The sequence below is a fragment of the Meleagris gallopavo genome, chromosome 1 (genome assembly GCF_000146605.3).
Source record: "Meleagris gallopavo isolate NT-WF06-2002-E0010 breed Aviagen turkey brand Nicholas breeding stock chromosome 1, Turkey_5.1, whole genome shotgun sequence".
Lineage (NCBI taxonomy): Eukaryota > Metazoa > Chordata > Aves > Galliformes > Phasianidae > Meleagris > Meleagris gallopavo.
Window position 1 is genome coordinate 135,706,831 of NC_015011.2, and position 22,548 is coordinate 135,729,378.

The window sequence follows — 22,548 nt, forward strand, 5'->3', positions numbered from 1 at the left end:
ACACAGCTACTTTCACTAGGCAATGACTAATCTACAAACATTAATATTTCTGTGTTCTTCAAAATATGGATGGATAAATACATTGGTAATATTATAACTTAAGTTTGGGAAACTGATTTCTAAATATACTTAAGTAATTAGAATCTAAGATATAAGGACTATCCAGGAAAAATGAAGTCCAGTAAGGAAAAAGTAAAGAAGCTTTTGCAAAAGACTTACTAAGTTTTTTTATTGTTTGCTTTTACTTATGGTGTTACTTGCAAAATGAACATTTGGTTTGCTGTGTTATTCAATAGAATGGTATTAGAGAAGAAGGGAGATTGAACTGGCAGTGTTTTAACAGCTGGTTTCAGAAGCAATAGGAGTTAAATCTTGCAGAAGAGTTTTCCATCTAGTGTGTAAACCGTTGGCTGGGCAGATTGCTTTTCCTGCAAGCCTTAGAGGTAATGTGTATTTGAGTTAGTTTTGAGTCTTCAGTCTTATTTCTGTTGGCATACCATCCTCTTATTATTTACAAAAGAGCTCTAGCAATCTGACTGTTGTCATCCTTGTTAGAATCTCACCTTTGCAAACCTGTGGGCTGTGCCAATGCAGTGGTTTATGGGGTCTTCAGGATTGTAATTCCAGAATTTTACTTGTGTGAGAAAATAAGAAAAACTTTGAAGCCTGTACTTTGATCCAGTATGTTAAAGGATGAGTATTTCTTCTGGGTGTGTAACAATGTGCAATTTTAAGGTTTAAAATACTGCTAGAACACTTAGCAATCTAATTTATTTTGCTTTTATTTCATGTTTGGCAAAAACATACTCTTTTACAACAACACGTGTTCAATGAATGTACTGGGAGTTGAGGGGAGTTAACAAGGACCTTAAACCCCAGACAAATGTACAACTAAGGTACCTCTTAGATACCTCACTACAGCGACTATTCCTACTCCAAGAAAATTCATTCTTTCTGTGGATTTGAACAGTAAATCTAATCTTTTTTTCATTCTTTATCCCACTTTGCTTTCCACCTCCTTCTGATTCCACTTTTTGGTGTTGTAGACTGCTTGGAGAGGTCCCGTTGCTGAATGCATGACATCACCAATGACAGCAACATGATATGATAGTTCTTCTTGGCTCCATTTGATGGCAAAGACTTTCCAGGTCTTCAGCTCTGAGTTACCTTGTAACAAATCAACCTTAAATCACAAAGCTAAACTGGAAATATTGAGAACTGCTGTCTTTCAGTGATTTAAAGGCAATGGAGAGGGCAAGAAGCTTAGCCTTCTAGTTACAGCCTATACACTGCTTATAACTGAAGTCCAAATGATAAGCATCTGTTTCTCAGAAACAACAGTCTTCAAGGCTGGGGGGGCAGGAGGGAAAGATGTATGTGAAAAAGGTTCAGGAGGAATATGTATGCTGTAAGCTCTTTTGTCCTGTCTGGGCAGACTCTATGTTCCCTCTGCATATATGCACCGTATGTTCATTCCTTTTACGGGCTTTGACTTCACTGTTTGTAAACTGAATAAAATAATACTTCTGCACCTTGAAGGGATGCTACTTAATGCAAATGCTTTTAATCTTACTGTGTCTAAATAGTTTAGAGTGTAGATTATGTTTGTATCTGAGATTCTTAGTGGATAAAAACTTTGCATGAACATCTCTTAGTTGCCAAGGGTCTCAGTGGTGCACACACAAAAGCAAAGGTAGAGACTTTAGCTCACTTTTTTTTTTTTTAAAGGGAGAACTGTGAATATTCAGAAGGGACAAAGCTTAAGATCTGCACCTTGCTTAGACAAGGGAGTGATTTTCTGTGTACAGTTCTTTCTCTTTCTGGAAAGAGACTTTATTTGTGAGAAGGGATTGACATCTTTACGTGCAGCAGCATAGTTCATGCTGCTAATTAATTTGAGTATGCTTCTCAGTTCTTGGTGCTCTCTTAGCTGCTGCCTTATCTCTAACTTCTTTCTCAAGAGTGAGCAAAACTGGCATATTAAATAGAAGTGATAAGTAAAATGGACTGGTTATGTTGTGGCAAGTTTATAAATGCTTGTCAGACACAGTAGCTAGTCCAATACTATTTGGAATACTTATCTTTTAATACCTACAAATAACTTGGCAAGGAAGTAATAAGTTTGAGATGTTTTTATCCTTAATGCTCATTCAACAGTTCTATTATTGTTATTTAATCATCATAGAATCATAGAATGGCTTGGGAGGGAAGGGACCTAAAGGATCACGAAGCTCCAACATTTAATATTAGGCAGACTGCTCAGGGCCCCATTCAACCAGGCCTTGAATACCTACAGGGACAGGGCACCCACAGCCTCTCTGGGCACTCTGTGCTAGCACCTCACCACTATCACCATAAAGAACTTAAAAAGAAAATCTAATATTTAGAAAATCTAATATTGTTTGTAAGATTTCAGTGCCTAGATTTCTAAGTTTCCCTTTCCTGCTTAGCTGGGACAAGAACGCACTCTCCTAAAATGGTTGTTCCAATATATGCAGTCTGAAGAGACTCTGGAAACCTTCTATTTTCTAGAGGAGCTAATAGTGACTATTATTAACTGTTTGCCCAGTTCGTTAACTCTTAGCAACTGAAGTTCTTTAAAAATACGCTAGTACACTGGAACTCTGATCTGATCTGTACAATACGGGATGATCAAACAGCCAGTGTGTCTCTGCTACAGAAAGTTTGGTGATTTCTTCTCATACCTATATAGTCAGATGGGGGGGGGGGAGAGTTAACACCATTCCAATCATTACGCTTTTATCTGAAGTGCTCCACTGCAGTGTTCTGTATAAATAGTCTGGACTTGTGAAGAATATAGGAAAAAAAACAAAAAACCAGATGTTGAAATTTTAATCAAAATGAAGAAAATAGTGGCTAAACATTAGATTGGTAAAGAAAATCTTCCATATTTCAATTAAATTATTAATCAGTAGATTTTTGCTCTTCAGGTGTGTGGTTGAAGACATTCTTCAGTCTTAATTACTATATGGATTACAACTAACTGTAAAGAAAATTGCTCATGCTTCCTAACTATCAAATCTCACAGAACTTATCATCATGTGAAACTAGGTGACTCTGTGCAATTGAAGTAGGTTCTTAAGTGTGGGGACCAAGGGTCAGAGTACCAAGGAGCTGAAACTGTCTTACGAGGTCAGTGTTGATTAAGTGATAGCCTGAATAACTGATACACTTATCTTGTAAACTCAAGGCCTATTCACTTTGGACACTATTTTTATTATAACCTCTTATATATTGAGAACCTAGTGCTAGCACTGCATTACTGTACAGGAGACTTACAGATAGCAGTTCTATCTGCACTCCTGCTTGGTGTAAGCTGATATTTTTCCTTGAAATTCATTAGGCTTCTTTTTACAGTACAAGAAAGTAGATAAACTATTCATGCTTCATCCCAGAGACTGAAGGCAACTTGCATTATCAGAAAGGTCACAAGCAAGCTTGTCTAACTTTAGGCTCTTCAGAGAAGTACCTATGTGAAGATGGATAACCCTAAGCAGTTTCTGTAGTTTAAAAAGAAAAAAAAAGAGGATGCTTCAGTGTGAGAGTTATTCCATCAACTAAGTAGGTGATTGTGTTTCCCCAAACAGGGGGAAGTCTCCTAGGTTACAATGAAATAATGAGAGTGAAATAAGAACCACCTCAGTGGACTCATACCTATACGGGGTCTGATTTCTCCTGTTTCATTCTTAATAAGTAGCATGGTGATAAACATGTTAGAAGAGTGCTGGTTATGTGTAAGTAATACCTGTTTCTGCATCCAAATGTATGCATAGGTTTGCACATAAGGCTATTTTGCATTTGTGATATGAAATGTCATCACTACACTATATTGATCTATGTGAACTTCCAGAAGCTGGTATGTTAGAAACTAGAAAGTTTTTCCTCTCTTCAAATGTGAACTATATCTATAGCTTGCAAGCTGGGGGAGGAAAGATCACTTCACAGGTTTTTGAACTCTTTACTCCATATACTCCTTCTCTACTCCCACACTAACTCATCCATTCATAGATGGGCTTGGTCTTGCATTTGTGACATTCACATAAGTAAATATTTACGACTGATCTTTATGTGGATATTTAAATTGGCCATATGGGGAGGGGAGCATGTTAAGTGACAGACATTGAGGAAGAAAATCTGTCTTTAATCAATGTACACTTTAGTTATAAAAATGACTGAAATAAATCTTTGCATAATATAATGCTATATTTACTAGTAAAGATATATTTAGCTTATTTTTGACTGTCATTTAGACTGAACATGGGGTAGTTGCTACATTACAGGGCTGTCGAAGTCTCGTGAAATGATCTACTTCTGAAATGATTAATTTGCAGCCTTAGACATAGCCTTTTCTCTCCAAAATGCCCTTATCTAAAAATAGATCTACTATGCTGTTTGCAAAAGCATTCTGCAGGAAAGTGTGCAAAACAGAAAGCAAAGAGGTGCTGATGGATTTTAAGAAGGGAGAAGCATGCATTTGGCAAGTGCCGTTGAGAATAAAGCTCTCATTGATTAGAGATTTGTGAAGGTCGCCGCCATCTAGTGATGAGATGGTGAAGATGTTGCTCAGAACTAAACGGCAATGAAATTCTGTATCCTTTCCAGCAGTGTCAATATTCCCCCAGCATGCTAGATGGCATCCCGAACCACTGTGGGTTTCTTGAATGTTTCATGGCATTTAATTCAACTAAGAACAGCAGAGGCTTAGATTGAAGGTGTTTATCCACGTGGACTGCTTTTTTGCTACAATACTTGAGCAAGTTCTCATATAAATGACAGCATCTGAGTGCTGTTTTAAGTAAAAATGTCAATCCATAAACTTAATTACAAAATAAAGCAAGCAGAAACAACAACAAACCTAAACCAAAGATATCAGAATAACAGAAGTTTTTCACATACATATTGGATGGCACGTGTTCTCCTTTATAAACTTTGTAAAGCCCATGGGCAATGTCACAATTATAGTTTAAGAAGAAAAATATGTAACTAAATACTCCAACTACTTATTCACGACTCGGCAAATTATTTGAGCCCTGTATATTGCTAGGCATGTGAGTCGTCCTTGGTGCTTTAGTGTAGATTAAAAATGTTTACAAAATTATTCAGTGTCACCTGAACACGATGGAAAGCGTGCATCTGGGTTGGGGAATATATTTTAGAATGTCTCAGAATCTGCTCTGTCTATATGAAGCATGTACCTGGTTGCTGTCTACAAAGGTAGCTTTTCTGTATTTACTATTATGGTTAGTTGACACGCTTCCTCAGGTCTCAGCTGCTTCTGTGTCATTTCTTCCTAATGTCTTTCCTGTGCAAAGAGCAAAAGGTGTAACAAAAGGAAATGAAGCGATGGGTGAAGCCAGGCTTTTGACTAAGCAGCAAGTATGTTAGAACTATTCCTAAAATAAGAGGTACAAAGTTTCTATTTTGTGTAATAATTTAAAGCAACTGAATAAACAAACTAAGGCAGATTAAAGCAAGATGGAACTTTGTTTGCAAACCCCACAAATTACATGTACATTTGAAACCTTATGTCATGAATATCCAGTGTTTTGGCTTGCCTGGGCTGCACTGAGTGAAGAGTTGTTGTCTTGGGCTGCATATAAAATACATAGCATAGCTAATGTACACAAGTAGCAAAACTGTTTTAGTATTTTTTTATTAAAACATGAGAGAGAGCAACAAAACCAGACAACTAGTGGGATGTTTGACCTTGTTTTTGTATCAGGCTGGTTCTGTGGAAGTGGTTGCAGTTCTTAAAGAGTTCTCATAGTGTTCATTACATTTTTTTGATGAAACTTTATTCTTTCCATACTTCATCCTTGAAAACAGTTGTTCACATGTATACATGCTGCCAAACAGCAATGACACAAACAAGATGTGATTATGAAGTGAGGGATATTTCTAAGACAGAGCTTATAAAAGTTTCAAGATATAAAATCATTAAACCTATTCTCAAATTCCTTTATTAAAACAGTAAGCATGGCTGCATTTTTTTTTTTTTTGCTGTTCACAGGACTGTATTTAGCGGATGTATCAAAATGCATAAAATTATTTGCCATAACTTGAGTTAGTGCTGTGCTGTGCCCTCCCCATGCCCTAGTTTCAGCCCATAGAGTGCTAATAGCACACTGATGGTTTGGTTGTTACTGAGTGAGTGGGAAAAGTCACTGCCATGATGTTGGTGACTGATCACCTAAAAAATGATTAGCAGAGGAATATGTGGGAATAAGGATGATTTACTACTGTAAGATTTTGCTTCCCAACATCTACTCCAATTCACATAAGGAGACCCACTTGTTACTGACTGTGGAAGAACTCCATTGACTGATGTGAAGGTATTAGCTTAGGAAAATTAATCCATTTCATAGTTCATATAAAGGATGTCATGTTTGCTCTGGTGTGCATACAAGCTTCTGAACCTTCTGCAAACTGAAGCTGAATAACAATAATCAAGCCTCCTGGCCTCAAATGTGCATGTCACTGTTCCTAGGTCACTATGTTAGGAAAGAGGGGAAGCTCTTTGCTTCCTTTCCAAAGCTGGTTGTTACCTACCTGCCAAAATCTGGTGACCTTTCTGGAGAAAAAGCATAATTGAATGTGTCATCATGGTACTTAATCTGATTCATTATCTCAGCATGCATCCCTTCAACAGCAGGGGCATGAAGGAAGAGCATCATTATAACAATGGCCTCAACCAATCTGCTAGACTTCTGATTTCCCCAAATGAAATTGTGCCAGTAGCATACATTACAGAAATCAAATTCAATCTGCTTTGTACCACTTGTCTAAGTTTATTATAGCTGACTTGCTGTTAGAAAACGCCTGTTGTCCGATCATCTATTTTAAATATTATACTAGAGACAAAGCTAAATGGTACCAAGTCAGCAAGGGGGTTGAATATGATGCAAGAAATAAGTCTTTTGGAGCTGCTTTTATGGAAAGAGACCACTGTTCTTGTTTTCTGCAGGAGGTCATTTAAGGAGATAGTCTTTTTACTAATACTGAAAAATAATTTCTTTTTGGAATGATAAAAAGAACCAATCCATCCACCTAGAATACTGGTACTACCCCCTGTACAAGAATAACTGAAACTTGATAAACTTTAAAAGCAACAGATTAAAACTAAGGAGATCATTGAAGCTGAGGATGGATAAATCATGCTTGAGACTTTCAATGGCCAAAGTGAAATGCACTCAGTTTCTGAATATGTTTGTGAAGACACAAGGATATCTGACTCTCGATACTGCCTAGCTGGTAATCTCTATTTCCAGTAATGATGGAAGAGAGAGCAGGCTGTTGCGCTTGTGGGTAGTATCAAGCTGGAAGTGGTGCTTGGAACACAGAAGGATTGGTTGGGAATTCAAAATTATTTTAATGACATAAAAGAATTCTTGGGGGAGAGGGAGGGGAGAAACCACAATTAGGATGAGCGTTGGCTAAAATAAATACAGTGTACTAGAAGAAGACAAGAATTAAAGTGAAACAAAACACAGAAACAATGGGCTAGATAAGGATTAGAAGTAGGTTAGAAAAACTGAAATAATTCTACTGGAGAAGGATTCTACTCGGTAAGAGAAAGTGAAAGTGGTGAGAATTACTTTTAAACTATGAATTAATGCATTTTCTCTATTTGACACCATTAAAAAAAAATTATTGAAAATAATCAATAAATCTTGAGGTAGAAGGATTTATAAAAATATTTTTTATATAACCCCCCGAAATCTGAACTTTGAGATACTGTTTATATAAGATTTATTGTTTGAATTTGTGACTTAGAATTGTGATTGTCATTAGAACACCAGAATTTTGTAATGCTCATCTTCTCTATCAATGAACAATCCATTTTCTGTGCCATGTTATCTTAAAATTAAGACAGAATGCAAAGCAACCATGATACCCCTTTTAAAATTGTTAATGAAATAAATTTTGGAAAGAAGAGTGTCATCTACCAACCCCATCTCTGGATGGGCACTTGGGCGTTTTCTCAAGGTGCAACATGTTGGTTTTTGAACTCCCTCTGCTTGAGAGAGCCATTGAACAAAGATATCCTGCTCTTCATGTTTGAACTGGCAGCTTGCTACATATATGTAGGCAAAAATCTCGTCTGTAGAAGCAGGAAGCAATTTTCTGCCTGTGAAACTTGTCCTTGTGCTTGGACATGTAGTTTTCCTTGGGAGTTACTAGCTTCTGTCTTTCATTGCCCTGCTTAGCCTGCGCCTACTGTGAACTGCGTGACTAGATGCCTACTGTATGGATCCTGTAGGATCTATTTCATTTTGTACTGGATTTCATTATCAAGAGCTGTACACCTGTATAACTTGACTTCTGTCTTTAGAGAATTTTTTTTAAGTCTGTCTGTTCTTTAAGGATGTGACCTAAAGAATGTGTTATGCTCTTGGACTCTGTTTCTTTGTTGCTTGACTTCAAGGACAAATTTTTGACACTGGTTGATTTTCTGTGGGCTCATGACTTTTAGTGGCTTTATTCAGGTGTCTCTTGGTTTCTCTTTTGGCCTTGTTGTATATCTCTGAAGTTTACAATGAATGAACAGCTGCTCAAATTTCTTTCTCTAGAGTTGTCAAGCCTGAAGGCTGTGCTCTTCTTTAAGCATTTCCATTCTGGTTTTGCAGTGGAATATAGTGGTCAGTTCTAGAGATCTCATGGCTCGAAGGACAAACTAAATCACTTGGTCTGTCTTTTTGTGATTAAACCCCATATAAACAATAACTCTGTCAGCAGTCCCCTGCAGCATGGTACAAACTTAGGTTCTTTAGGATTAAAGGTGGACCTGGCAGGGGGGTTTTAGTCAGAGCTGTGGTGCTTTCCTAATGCTAGCTGATGATGAATCACATGTTCATATGTTGTTTTCTCATTCCTGCATAACAGAGACTGGAAGCAAACTTGTGCATTTTTATGTACTCATTGTCACTGTCAGTGTGTTTGGGCTGGATTCATTTTATGTAGTGTACAGCCAAATGCTTGAGCCTCTCATCTCCTGTTTTCAGATGGCAAGAGATTTTAATGTGTTTTCAGGGTGAGATGTGCCAGAACCTACCACTTAACAGTTTGTCATTCGCATTCAAAACATTTAATCATTTAATTAAGCAATAAGACATTAAGCCATTAATGTGTGTCCTGGGTATGCTGTGAGACAGAAGACCAGAGGCAGAATTACTTCAGTTGCCTCAGCAGCGCTTTTGTGCTTTGGTAATGTGCATCCTGGAGTGGCCAGTTGCTGTCATAATATGGGCTCTCTGAATCTGAAAGGGCTTTTAAATTTTTTAAGCATGTTTCTTTAATGTTTTATTGACTACATTTCTCTCCAGGAAAAATGGCTTATTGATGTTTGTCTGTTGAGAGGCCCACATGCTAACTCTCTGCTGACCCTGGCACTTTCCTGAGCTATTAAAATACATTTGAACTACCTTTTCCTCAATCTTGTGTGAGGGGCAGGGGGGAAGCCAGACTGAAAAAATTCTGATGAAAGTAGGGTCACAGTTTAGAGTCTAATCTCTATGTAACTTCTGCTAATATATGGAAGTGCTAATAAATATCTATGTATGCTATTTATGTTATTCAATTTCGTGCCTTTCAGAAAGTATAGTAGATGTTTGAATAAGTCTCACAGCAAATCTGAGCAGGTAAACTGAAGTATGCAGAATTTATATTTACCCTGGTTAACGTATTAACCTTAAAAGAAGAGATTTTTGGCCTCTATGCTGAGGAATGCAGAAAGTTTTGAAACTGTTTTCTAGAGAGGATGACTTCATCTGTAACTGCAAGAATATATATAATGCAGGTACCTTCCATAGTCCCAGTCTGGATATTGTTTGGGCTCCGTACCTCTGGAACACCACAACATTCTAAAACTCATACAATAATAAATATATTAATATAACATAAATAATAAATTCAATACAATAGTTAATTACTATTTTAAGATAATGTTTATAATATTAAAATATTTTACCAGGAGGACTAGCACAGTAGGTTCAGCTGTTCATAGTCATTCATCCTGATGCCCTTCTAGGTTTCGTCCATTCGTGAACCTCCTAAATCAGTGTATTATCACACTGAACTACTATTGCTTCTAAGATGTTGAAAATGAACAAGTGCATTTGGGAATGGCAACAGGAGGCATGAGAAAGAAGAGATCTTTCAAGCCAGTTTTCAGTGTGATAAACTTTTATCATTCTGCTTCATTTTTCCATTTTCCAGTAGGATTCGTTCTTTCTTTTTCGGATAGTACAGTGATTAAGGTGTTGAAATTCTAAATGTAAGTGTGAGCAACCCTCCTCCTTTCTCTCAGACACACGCACTCCTTGGATGCTGTTGTCTACTTTCATCCATCCTGACTGTCTTTTGATTACTGTCGCTCACACCATTTCTTTCAGAAAACAAATCTTTGTCAGTTTTTGGGGTATGTATTATTTTCCAAAGCAGCAGAGATTAATAAGGAAAATACTTAATTATTTAAGATAACTTTTAAGAAATGCGGTGACTCATGTAAAAACCGAAACCTTAACCATACAGTACTGTAAAAAAAGATGTTGTACCCTTGATGCCTTTTATACCTGTTTCTTTCTTTGTTGTTGTTGCTAAGGATATAGTCTCTTTCTTCAGTAACTTATTAAATCTTTACAGATAATTCATGAACTCTTTTGTTTTCTCTTTCCTAGAAGATTGTTGTTATCCCAACTGTTTTCTGCACTTCTTTCGACTCATTACCTCTCCACACTGTTTGATTCACATCTTTCTTGAAGTGTGGTGCCCAAAACTAGACATCACATTCTTGCCGTTGCCTTATTAGTACTGAGTAGAGCTGAAGTTCCTGCAAGGCAAGATAGAGTGGCTCACAAAGTACTTCAATCTGTATCAACTGTTAGGAGTGTCAATAGGCCACTCCAGCAGTCAAGACTCGCTGAGATACAGGAGAGTCCTTCTCACGTTCCCTCCTTTCACCCTCTCCTAGCAATACACCTGCTGCAGTAGAGAAAAGCATGCTGTACTCCTCCGTCTCTAGCTATGGATTATTCACAACGTGCTGGTAAGTCAGAGTCAAGGCTGTAATGATTATCTAAGGATGACTTATTATTGCTTTCTGTGAAGAGCAGAATATACCAATCGTAGTTGCTGAGTTTTCAACTGTACTTACCTCTTTGTATGTGTCTAATATTCCTGAGAAGCATTACACATCTGGTTCAGTGATACGCATGGATAACTGTGATAAAGTAACTCTATTTAAAAAAAGGAATGTCCTTTTTTTTAAAAAAAGGTTAAAGTCCTTTTTTTTTAAAAAAAAACGGTTTTTTTAAAAAAAGTTTTTAAAAAAAGGTTTAAAAAAAGGGAATGTCTATTTAAAAAAAAAAGTGAAAAACCTTCTCTGTCTACAGTTTTGAGAAGTGATGGAGCCTAATCTTATTTCCCAAAGTAGAATATCTTTGTGATTCAGACAGAGAATATATCCTTTACCCTAACTTTGTTGTAGTCCACTCCTTTAGGTAGTTTCTCAAATTAAAATGCTGTTTATGTAACAATTGCTCTTTTTCTTCTTTGTATTTGCATGAGATTCTAGTTTTGAGTTGAAGGGCTGAATGTACCAGAAGAGAGAACTTCCAAATACCACTGATTTATTTTCAGCAGTTTTTATAGACTCTGTATCAGGTTCAGTTAGAACATCCAGATGCCTAGAAGTGAATTTGAATATCTATGATGGGTGAAACTGAGAACTGTCTAAATGTCACTGATTAATGATTAATTAACTGCAGCTCTTCCAAAAGTTCCTCTAGGGAATTGAAAGTAGAAATGCTCATAACCAGCTGCTGCATAGTGATTTTGACAGTACTTTTAATGGGATGTAAATCTAGAACTGAAAAATCTGTGTCAGGAATGTCCATTTTTCTCAACTTTGGCAGTGAAGACCAGTTGATCCAGTAAAATAATTGGGAAAAGAAAGGATTCAATGGAACTAGTCCATGCTTACAAGGTAAATGTATGGATCTTAACAACTTTGATAGCCACTGAAAGTTCCTCTTTTTTGTAAAATTTTTTTCTCATTTCAGACCAGTAATTGTGTAGAGGTTTTGCCTCTGATATCAATACGTGATTTAGAATCTGAAATCCTGTGATTTTTTTCCTTGGTTTTGACAGGTAAAACTCTGACTTATGCTGACATTTCTTTTGCAGAATCAAAATCATTCACACATTTTTAACTGTAGAAAAGTAGTTTGCAAGTCAGAGGTGACAACTGACTAATGACTGTTTCTTCAGGTCTCCTCCAAATTGCTTCATGTTTTACTTTTGTATAGAAGCTGAACAAGTTTCCAGAGAAGTCTGTAAACTTCTAAAAGCTTGTGTTTTTTGAAATATATGATGTCTATCATTTGTGTGCAATTTATGTTTTTAGTAAAGGTACTGAGTATTTTTTGAGATGTTCTCTCTGCATTGAATGATTTTTTTCATTCTTGATGCTCACTGTGATGAGAGACGACCCGCTAGCTGGTAGCATCTGGAGTTCAGATCCAGGTTCAGATCTGTTTTCCTGAGGCTGCATTATAAGACAGAACAAATAGTGCAGAGGAATTATGTTGACTAGCTTCTTGTCAGAGTTCCCTTCAGTGATGAATTTGGCCAGAGTAGAACGGAGGATTTTTTTCTATCTCGTCCTCATGTGATCTTTGGTAGATATATTGCGTCTACCCTGATCAAACTGACCACTAACAGTTGCTATCTGCCAACAACCACAAAGCGTGTTTTGTGGGATTTATTGTGGCCTTTCTCAGAGGTGAGCTTTCTCGTAGTTCCACCAGATGTCGCTAAAACCCCTAAGTAAAATAAATCTGCTGCCCGGCAGCACGAATGATAAATAGGAGTCAGCCGCAGAAAGTTGAGCTAGCAAAGACACAGAGGACAAATATAAGATCTGTTCTGAGATTAGTTGCAGAATTTGAGTTGAATAAGGGAGGTTTAGCGTTTTTTGAAGACTTTCTTCTCTGAAAACGTATCCCAGACTGGCACGTTCCTAAATAGCAGTTGTGTGGAGATAACAGATGGAAAAAAATATAAGCTCATGTCCAGTTTCTCCGGTGAGTTTGTTCATGAAAGTTCAGAACTGGCCTGTAAGTTTAGCTCAAGTGATCAGAACAAAAGTTGCTCTGACCTTAAAAACAAAAAACCAGTTTTTGAAGAACATGGTAAGAATTTTCATGAATTTGGCTCTGATCAATCTGTGCTCAGCCAGGGATTATGCTACTGAATAACAGAGGGACAAAAGGAACAGAGGTCCACAGAAGTAATGAATCCAAGGCACTTCATACCTCAGGAGCCACTAAACATAAGCCCATTGTCAACAGCCCTTCCTCTTGGCCATAAGCATCATTATATATTTTTATACGGATGTTCTTTTGTTTTCTATGCTTTTGTTCAGAAGGAAGCAGACATTAAAGACCTCAAGTCCTGTGGCTAAATCAGTGTTGTTCATCTCCTGAATTCCTTTAATTGCTTGCTTCTACTGGAGTCAAATAGGGTATTCTCAATTCCAATTCATGGCTTTGTGTTTATTCTTTAGTGCTTATTTCTCAGGCAGCTCTTCGTCCCATCTGATCCCTTCATCCTGTTTTCGTCATCAGTTCTTAATACACATCAACATTAGTCTGGAATTTAGGTAAGAAACTTGCCTTTATCTGCCTGATTATTGTTTTGTTCTTCTGATGCAAACTTAGGCACAGAGCTAGTGTTAAGAACAGACAAATTTACTTTAGGTGAGAGATGCTTTTGTGTTAAGGTTTTTGTTTAATTTCAGTTTCTCCCTCAGTGTTTTAGTGTCATCTCTTTCTTTCAAGAAAAATCAAGTTGAAGCAACATGACAGAGAATGCAAATCAGCAGCAGTATATTCTTTTAAAATGTGTAGTAGCTAAAAGCATGAGGTTCAACATTTTTAGTTGCTATAGCTTTTATTCTATGAATTCCTATCAAGAACTAATATTTAAAAGTGTAAATGAGAGGAAAAAATAGATTACATTTACTATGTGTCTTTTTAATATGCAAAACTGAATGTGAACAGAGAAAAAGATTTCTAATTAGGTAAATGATTCATTCTTGATGCATTAGGATATGACTTGTGCTTAAGTAATTCCAGCTGGAATGATGTCCTTCTCAGTTATGTAGAAAACAAAGAAAATAGTGCTGTGGATGAAATTCTAATAGTTCTAACACTGAGCCAGTATAAACCAGTGTCTCAAACTGCATGCCACTTGAACTTATGCCACTTGAACTCAGAAGCAGGCATTCACTACTTCTTTTCCCAATAATAGCATTTACCTGATATAAAAAGTTAACTCGAGAAAAAACGATTAAAAAAAAAAAAACAAGAAAAAAGGGTAAAAAAAAAAAAAGTGGTCACTTGAATCTTGATGGTATCAAGTCATGCAATGTGGAAAGGTTGTGAATGGCTGTATTCCAGGGTGCTGAGCTGTAACCTTGCATTACTCTGCATCTGAATGCAGAGTAGCCAGATGCTGCCCTTTCTGTGACTGCCTCTATCACAGGCTGCTGAGAACCTTGATGAGAACAAAGGTATCTGTGTGCCTAGACAAACTAATGCCGATGCTGCTAGAGGACATTTGAGGACATCTGCGGCACCTAGGTACTTAGGAAACAGTAGTAGCTATGGAAAGCCCATGGATTCAGTGACATTTTCTGATCTCTGAATGATTAAGTAATCATAATTTGATAATTTTAATTTTACTTTAAGGTGAAAAACAAAAACTATATTAATGGAGTATTATACTCCTCCAGCTATTTACCTTTGGTTCTTCTGCGCTCTGGATCTTTACTCGTCCTTGGTTGAAATAAGACTTAATTAAATTGGGCAACGTGCACTGTTCAGTGTTTGTAGTCATGGCAAAATGTGTCAAAACATGTTGTTATTCTAGAAATAGGGATCTGAGACCTACTCCTTTTGCCTGGTTTCTGTTACACAACCAAGAACCTGCTCAGTGATTTCTTCTGACCTTAGTGGGAAGTAAATAGTGGGCTGAGAGACAGAGTCTTTATAATAGCTCTTGAGCATCGCTGGATGAAAAGATTAAGGAGATTAAAAATAGTTTACATGGTGGAAAAATGCCTTACTCATCAAGACTGAAAAGCTTTCCTGGTCAGGTTGGTTCTAGTGAAGTTATTTACAAGTAAAACTGATGAGAAAAGGGTTTTGCAGTTCAGGCTCTTCGTGTGGTGTGGGGCACCTAATTCCTTGCCAGACTTGCTTTGAAGAGATTTTGAATTATCTTGACTGTGGGTTGAGGTACATCTAGGGCTCTTTATCTTGTTTCGTAAGCCTCTGTTTACGTATAAAGAAAATCATGAACATGGCATGCTGTTGAAGGCAATGTCCATAATCACTTAGACATCTCTTAATCATTTCTTAATCTGAGGTGGCCAATTAGATTATATTAGCTGTGTTGAACTAGTTTCAGCTCAGGATGGCGACATGTGTTCCAGGCAGTAAGGAGACCAGAGGCTAAAATTGTACTGCTGCTTTGCAGTCCTAAGTGATGAATGTACTTATAACGTAATAAATGATTAAAGCGTTGGTAGTCTCTAGAATGCTTCACCCTCTCTGTCTTGTCCCTTCAGTCTGTCTTTGGAGTAGAGGGTGCCAGTGAAATGCAAACAACACAACTATCAGCAGAATCATTCAGATATAGTGGAATTGATTTGGTCATTGAGACTTAAGCCTCAGAAAGGAGGTCTCTGTTTGCCCAAATTGTCTCCTATGCAATGACACCACAGTGTGGGATATAAAATCATAAAATTATTTGAGTTGGGAGGGACATTTAAAAGTCATCTAGCAATGAAGAGGGACATCTACAGTTAGACCAGGTGGCTCACAGCCCAGTCCAGCCTGATGTCTCAAGGGACAGGGCATCCTCTTCCTCTCTGGGCAACCTGTTTCAGTGCTTCATTACCTTTATTGTAAAATCAAACAATAATCAAACCCATAAACTTTTTCCTTATATCTAGTTTAAATCTTTCCTGTTTTAGTTTGAAACCATTTCACCTTGTCGTATCACAACAGATCCTGCTGCAGAGTCTTTCCTCTATTTTCTTATAGACCCTCTATTTAGTTACTGAAAGGCTGCTATCAGATCTTGCTGGAGGCCAAATAACCCAAACTCTCTCAGTCTATCCTTGTAGGAGAGGTATTCTGTATTTTGCATCTTTTGACAGTGTCAAAAGCCTTACTGAAGTCCAGATAGATGACATAAGTGTCTCTTCCCTTGTCCAACACAATCATAAGAAGCGATAAGGTTGGTCAGGCAGGGCCTGCCCTTGGTGAAGTCACCCCTGGTTATCCCATATCACCTCTCTCTTTCATATGGCATAGTATAGTTTCCAGGAGGACCTGCTCCATGATCTTACCTAGCACAGGGAGTGAGGTTGATAGGTTGGTAGTTTGCTAGGTTATCCTTTCTACCCTTCCTAAAAATAGATGTGATACTGCCTTTTTTCTAGTCACCAGGGACTTCACAAGACCACCATGACTGTTCAAACACAGAGAATGGCTTGGGCAACTAGACTAGCCAGTTTCCTTAAGATTTAGATGCATCTCATCAAGATCCATAGTCTTACAGATGTTCAGGTTCTTCAGGTGATCACAAACCTGATCTTCACTTACAGCAGGGGAGGCATTGCTCCCCTAGTTCCCATCTTCTGAACCATTTATTCAACAGCTGTGTGTAGAGCAGTCATTAATAAAGACTGAGGCAAAAATATTCTCGAATACTTCCAACTTTCTCCTTGTCTGTTGTTACTAGTACCTGTATTGCTTGCTAGGAAGGGCACATGCTCCTGGACTTTCCTTTTCCAGTTGATGAACCCATAGAAGTCCTTTTTTTATTCTTTTTTTTTTTTTTTTGCATGTCTGGAGCAGACACACTTTGTGCTGAAGCAGGGAATTGCCTGCCTCGCCTGATTGAGGGGAAGCTCTGCTAGGGAACAGCTGCTGGGTGCCACTGTCATCAGCATTCTGACGCTGCAGGGGTGGAGACAGGAGCAGCAGTGACATAGCTTTGAGGCTCTGGAACTTGAGGGAGAGGTAAATGAGGATGTGGTGGGACGCCCACCTTTTAGGTTGTCTAGGGTAAGGTGGCTCAGAACTGCTTCTACTAGGAAGAGCAAAAGGTGATTGTAGGTGGCTCCCTTCTGAGAGGAATGGATGGCCCTTTAAGTTGGCCCAACCCTACCTGCAGGGAAGTGTACTGTTTCCCTGGGGCCTGGGATGTTTCTAGCCTGATTCATCCCTCTGACTATTATCCTTTATTGATAGCTCAGGCCAGCAGCGATGAAGTTGCTGAGAGAGTCCTGAGGACTGTCAAAAAGGGCTGAAGGGGACTAGGGTGGTTAAGTGGATGGAGCAGGTGTACAGGTAGTATTTTCTCTATCCCTTCTATAGCAGGGAAGAACACTGGAAGGAGCAAGAAATCCCATCTCATAGATATGACTGAGAGATTGGTGCAAATGCAAGAATTGGTTGTTTTTCTTTTTTTTTTTTTTTTTTGACCATGGGGTGGGGTTTATTTAGCACCTGCCCTGATGGTTGCAGATGGTTCTCAGCTGTCTCAGAGGGGGAAATAGATTCTAGCCTAGGAGCTGGCAGGGCTCATTGAGAGGGCTTTAAACTAGATATGAAGGGGGAAGCGGGTAAAATGAGGCCTGCTAGAGATGAGTCAAGAGGAACAATGAGACTGGGGGTGAGGCAAGACGCTCAGCTGAAGTGCATCTACACCAATGCACACAGTGTGGGCAACAAACAGGAGAAACTGGAAGGTGGCAGTTGCACCGCTAGACCTGCTATTCACAAACAGAGAAGGACTGATGGGAGACATGAATGTTGAGAGCTGTCTTGGACAGAGTGACTATGAAATGGTGGAGTTTTTAATTCTTGGTGAAGTTGAGGCGGAAAAACTGCTCATTCACACTTCCAGAGGGTGGACTTTGAACTGTCCAGAATGCTGGTAGGGAGAGTTCCTTGGGATTCAGTCCTGAAGGGTAAGAGGGTCTGGGAAGGCTGGCTGCTCCTCAAGAAGGAAGACTTGAAGGTGCAGGAGCAGGCTATCCCTCTGTCCTGCAAGATGAGCTGATGGGGAAGAAGACCAGTGTGGATGAACAGGGAGCTTTTCCTGAGGCTCCAAAAGAAAAAGAGAATCTTCCTCCTGTGGAAGAAGGAACAAACAACTTGAGAAGAGTACAAAGAACTTTCTAGGATGTGCAGGAAGAAAATGAGAAAGGCAGAAGCTTAGCTTTAACTCAGTTTGGCTATTGGAGTGAAAGAGAACACAAAACTTTTTTATGGGAATGTATTAACAGTAATAGGCGGGCTAAGGAGAATCTCTGTCCTTTACTGGATGCAGCAGGGAACATGACCACTAAGGATAAGGAAAATGCTGACGTTCTCAATGACTTCTTTACATTTGTCTTTAAGAGTCAGACCAATTATCCTTGGGGTACTTGACTCTCTGACCTGGGTGTTTTGGATGGAGAGCAGAATAAACCACCCATGAGTCAGGTGGAAACCTCCCATGACCTATGAACAATTTTATCTTTTCCTCTGAATAGAAGAAGGAAATGAGAAGTCCTCTGGGGAATGTAGTTCTTCTCTTCTGAGACGGGTATACCTGGAACTATTGAAGAACCTTAATGTTGAGGGCAACCCTTCCTCCCCTACTTCCTTGCCTGTCTCTTCTGAGTAGCATGTAGCTAGCCACCCTCCAGTCCTGGGAATCATCCCACTATGTTTCAGTGTCAGCAACAACGTGGTTGTCTAGTAGCATGGCAGCTTCCAACTCCTACTGTTTGTCTCCCAAGTTGTGTGCATTGGTGTAGAAGCACTTCAACTGGGCAGCATATATATCTTACAGCCTTATAACCTTATAAGGCATTATAGTCTAGGTATAAATAGAAGTAAACTGTAGTGAGCAGAGAGTAATTTCCCTATTTATATTTCTGAAGAGATCTCAAAGAGAATACTGTCATCAGCCTCCTTTATAATAGGGCCTAATACAGACATTGTCTGTAAATGTTTCAATATAATAAATCATAAGCTGAATATTAACAGCAATACATTGTTCATCTGCATTTTCTCTTTTGGAACTCTAGAAACATTAAATACACATTAAATCTAATAATGCTCATATGAGAAAGACATACTAGGGTTCTGCAAATAAAGGATGGAAGGATTGCACAAACTAGCCCTACAGCTGCGCTGTACCTTGAGTACAGAATCAACTGTATGCTATTTCAAAACTGAGATACCTTAAAATCTGCTTTTGTATTTATATTTTTCTTCCATCATCTCCTTAAAGGAGACTGAATAACCTCAAGTGCATTTTCAGACTTTAAATAAAAGCATGAGATGGTAAAAATGCATGTTTTCTCCTTAAGTATTCAATGAAAAAGATTCCATGTGACAGTCATTCACAAAGTTATTGGGTTGGATCTTGATCCATCTTGATCAGTAGCAGCTGCTGCAGTGAGGCACATGAGGGGTATCATGATTGCTGTAGATGGTAGTGATGCAGATAAGGCCCAGCAAGCAATGATATAAGTGTCTGTAAATAAAAACATGCTAGTGGAGGTGGGATCAGTGTAAACAGAAACAATACATGCTGTTCAGCTGAGCAAATATGTTATGCAATGCAGCTGACACAGGAATAGCCTTAAACAATAGGATTAATAAGATAGTCAAATTGTTAAAATGTAAAATGGTTAATTCTTGTGATATCTAAATTTGTTTTAACCTCAGAATAGCAGTTAGTTTAAAAAAAAGAAAAAGTTCTGTAACAATGCAGACCGTTTGGGGTAATACCAAAATAAGCATTTACTAGTATATAAAAATAAAAGCAATATACATTTTCTTGATGCCTTCCTTATGTCAATATTTAATATGTTCTATTGTTCTGACATCTGGACAATTAGACAGATAAAGACGATAGAAACTGGAGAAAATGGACAGCCAAGCTACTCACAAAGTTAGGCATCTTAGCTGTAATCAGTATTTCAAAATACCCTAAATTTCAATATTTAATCAAGCCTTTGGCAGTAAAAAATGGAGCAAACCCCTTCCCCCCACCCCCCCCCCTAAAAAAACTAAAAAAATAAAATAAAAATTCGGCCCTGCTCAAAGCAAGTTCTCTAGAAACTCACCCCAAAAACTTCTTAATTGCGTATGCACAGAGTAACTTGTTATGTGAGGGTCTTCACTTGTTAGTATCCTATTTTAAGGCATCGTAAGTGCATCTGATCTATTTAGTGAACTAAAGTAAGTGCTAGATGTGGTTGTCACATGAGGTCAGATTATTTTTGCTGCTCTTTGGAAGGAGTGTGAAGCAAATGTGGTAGCAAGAAACAATGAAATAAGAGGTTGTGTGCCTTTTCCATAAGGGACAGACTGAATGGTTTCAGGATAGCTTGCTTTCTGACACCACCAATTTTTTATTTCATTTATATACTTTATGTATGTATGGAAAAAATGAAGCATCTATTGCATTAAAGAAATTTGGCCAATGTTGGAAATACTTTTGGTTCTCTCAGTGTTGGAGGCTGCAAAAAATTCGTAATGCTACATTTGCAAGGGTGTGATAATAACAAAAATTTGTATCCTTGTTGGCAGTTCAGGTGTTTCCTCTTAACTTCTTAAAATAATTTTCCTGGATGTACAGTGTGTTTTGTTGATGATATCTCTTTAAAAAAAAAAATAATCAGAGAGGTTCTCATTAAGAATAAGCAGAAGTATGTTTAAGGAAATATTTCTTAGGATGGAAGAAATAATGTGAAGACCTTAGGAATTTTCCACTATGGAGAGATACACATTCCTTAAAGTAAATTGCTCTCTTACTAAGTAAAGGCTGATCTGAAACTGTCTTCATAGTCATCAGGAAGACTTTTTCCTTGTATCTAACCTAAATCTACACTTTCTAAGATTGAAACCATTTCCCCTTGTTCTTTCACAACAGACTCTGCTAAAGAGTCTGTTCCCTTCCTACATTTGTTCCCATTGCATCACAGGCATTCATATTAGAAAGTTACTTCACGAAGTAAACGAAGACTAATTTTGTAATACAGACAGGGACTTCTTGGTTTTACATTGAGTTTCTAAAATGTGGAAGATCTGAGGTGTTTCAAAAGAGCTTCTGCATTACATTTCCACAAACTGTATCGTGTAACCAAATGAAGTTTACCAAATCTGAACACTTGTTATTTCTGCTTTGCATAAATATAAAAGACTGACCATTTGAGCTTCAGTGTGCTGATTTAACACTGTTGCTGTGACCGCAATCCTTCATGAAATAATGTGTGATATTTTAAAGTGCCTATCTACACAGGGAAGACTGTACATGGTACACAAGATAGTGAGTTTTCAGTGATTAAGCTCTTCTGTATTACCTCCCTCTAGATGAATCTTGGTCAGGGACATACATTTTTTACTCCATTTTCAATACCACAGTCTTTGTGGTAAGAGTAATACAGACATACCAAAGGAGTTTTGGAAAAAGAGGCATAAGTGTGCAGTCCAGCAGTCTTGCCAGGGCAGTTTTGTATCTGTTAGCCTCAATTCTTCCTATCTAAGTGATATTCCCATCTCACTTTCGGCTCTTACTGTTCAACTGACAGTGCACCTGTGTAGTGCAGTGAAGGTGTTTTGGTCTCTGACTAGAAATGCAGTTGACCCTGGCCTATTTTGAAAAAGCAAAATGTATTTGTTGTGAAAAGCACTTACACAGCAAACTGTAATTACAAAGCAGTTAGGTTAATAGGGGAGACAGTGAAACAGACTCATTTGATTTCATTTGATCCAGCATCCCAGCCTACCCACTGATCAAAACAATGAGAACATTCCTTTAACATTCCCTTTTATCCTTCTGGGTGTTAGCATATTCTGCTATCTTTTCTAAAACGAATAAATACCAGTTTAACTTCAAAACTAAACTTTTTCAAAATTTTTCGAAATTAAACTTTTTTTCCCCCTCTGCTTGTAATCAGTGGTGTTATCTATGACAGTCTCCTTTTCGGTCTGTTACTGAGGTGAGGGAAATAGTAGATTATTGGTTTCTTGCACTTCCAATTTGAACATTGGATTTAGCGTGTAAATGAGATATTGCTCTTTATATTTTCTCTGGCTTCTCACAGCCTTAGTTTTGCCTTTCTATGAACCTTTGAGAATTCCATTCTTGCTTCACGGACCAGTTTTACAACAGGGTCAAAAATATTTTCTAGGGTGTCACAGATATGGTCCATTTTATTCAGAATGACTTTTGTGCTTGCAGTGCACTATTGTCCTATAGCTCAACATAGCACTTTCTTAACTGTATGCAAAGGAGGATTGGAGACTATCCTTTCCTAGGTGGGACTTTTCACTGTGAGAACTTGTCCTGGCACTGGGGATGGCTATCACCAGAAAATGTAAGGCACATTCAAAGATTTGGGGGTAGCTGCTTGTGAATGCACTGTGATCTTCGATGGTAGGTGAGTAT

General features: G+C 38.0%; 1 long non-coding RNA gene across 1 annotated transcript in view; it reads left to right on the top strand.

Moving 5' to 3' along the window:
- The window catches only part of LOC104917404, a 29,119-nt gene that overhangs the window by 902 nt on the left and 5,669 nt on the right, over positions 1-22,548 (top strand). The window contains exons 2-3 of the long non-coding RNA XR_002109549.2: positions 10,991-11,065; positions 13,586-13,681. This is a non-coding gene — a long non-coding RNA (uncharacterized LOC104917404). The remainder of the gene's footprint in view (positions 1-10,990; positions 11,066-13,585; positions 13,682-22,548) is intronic.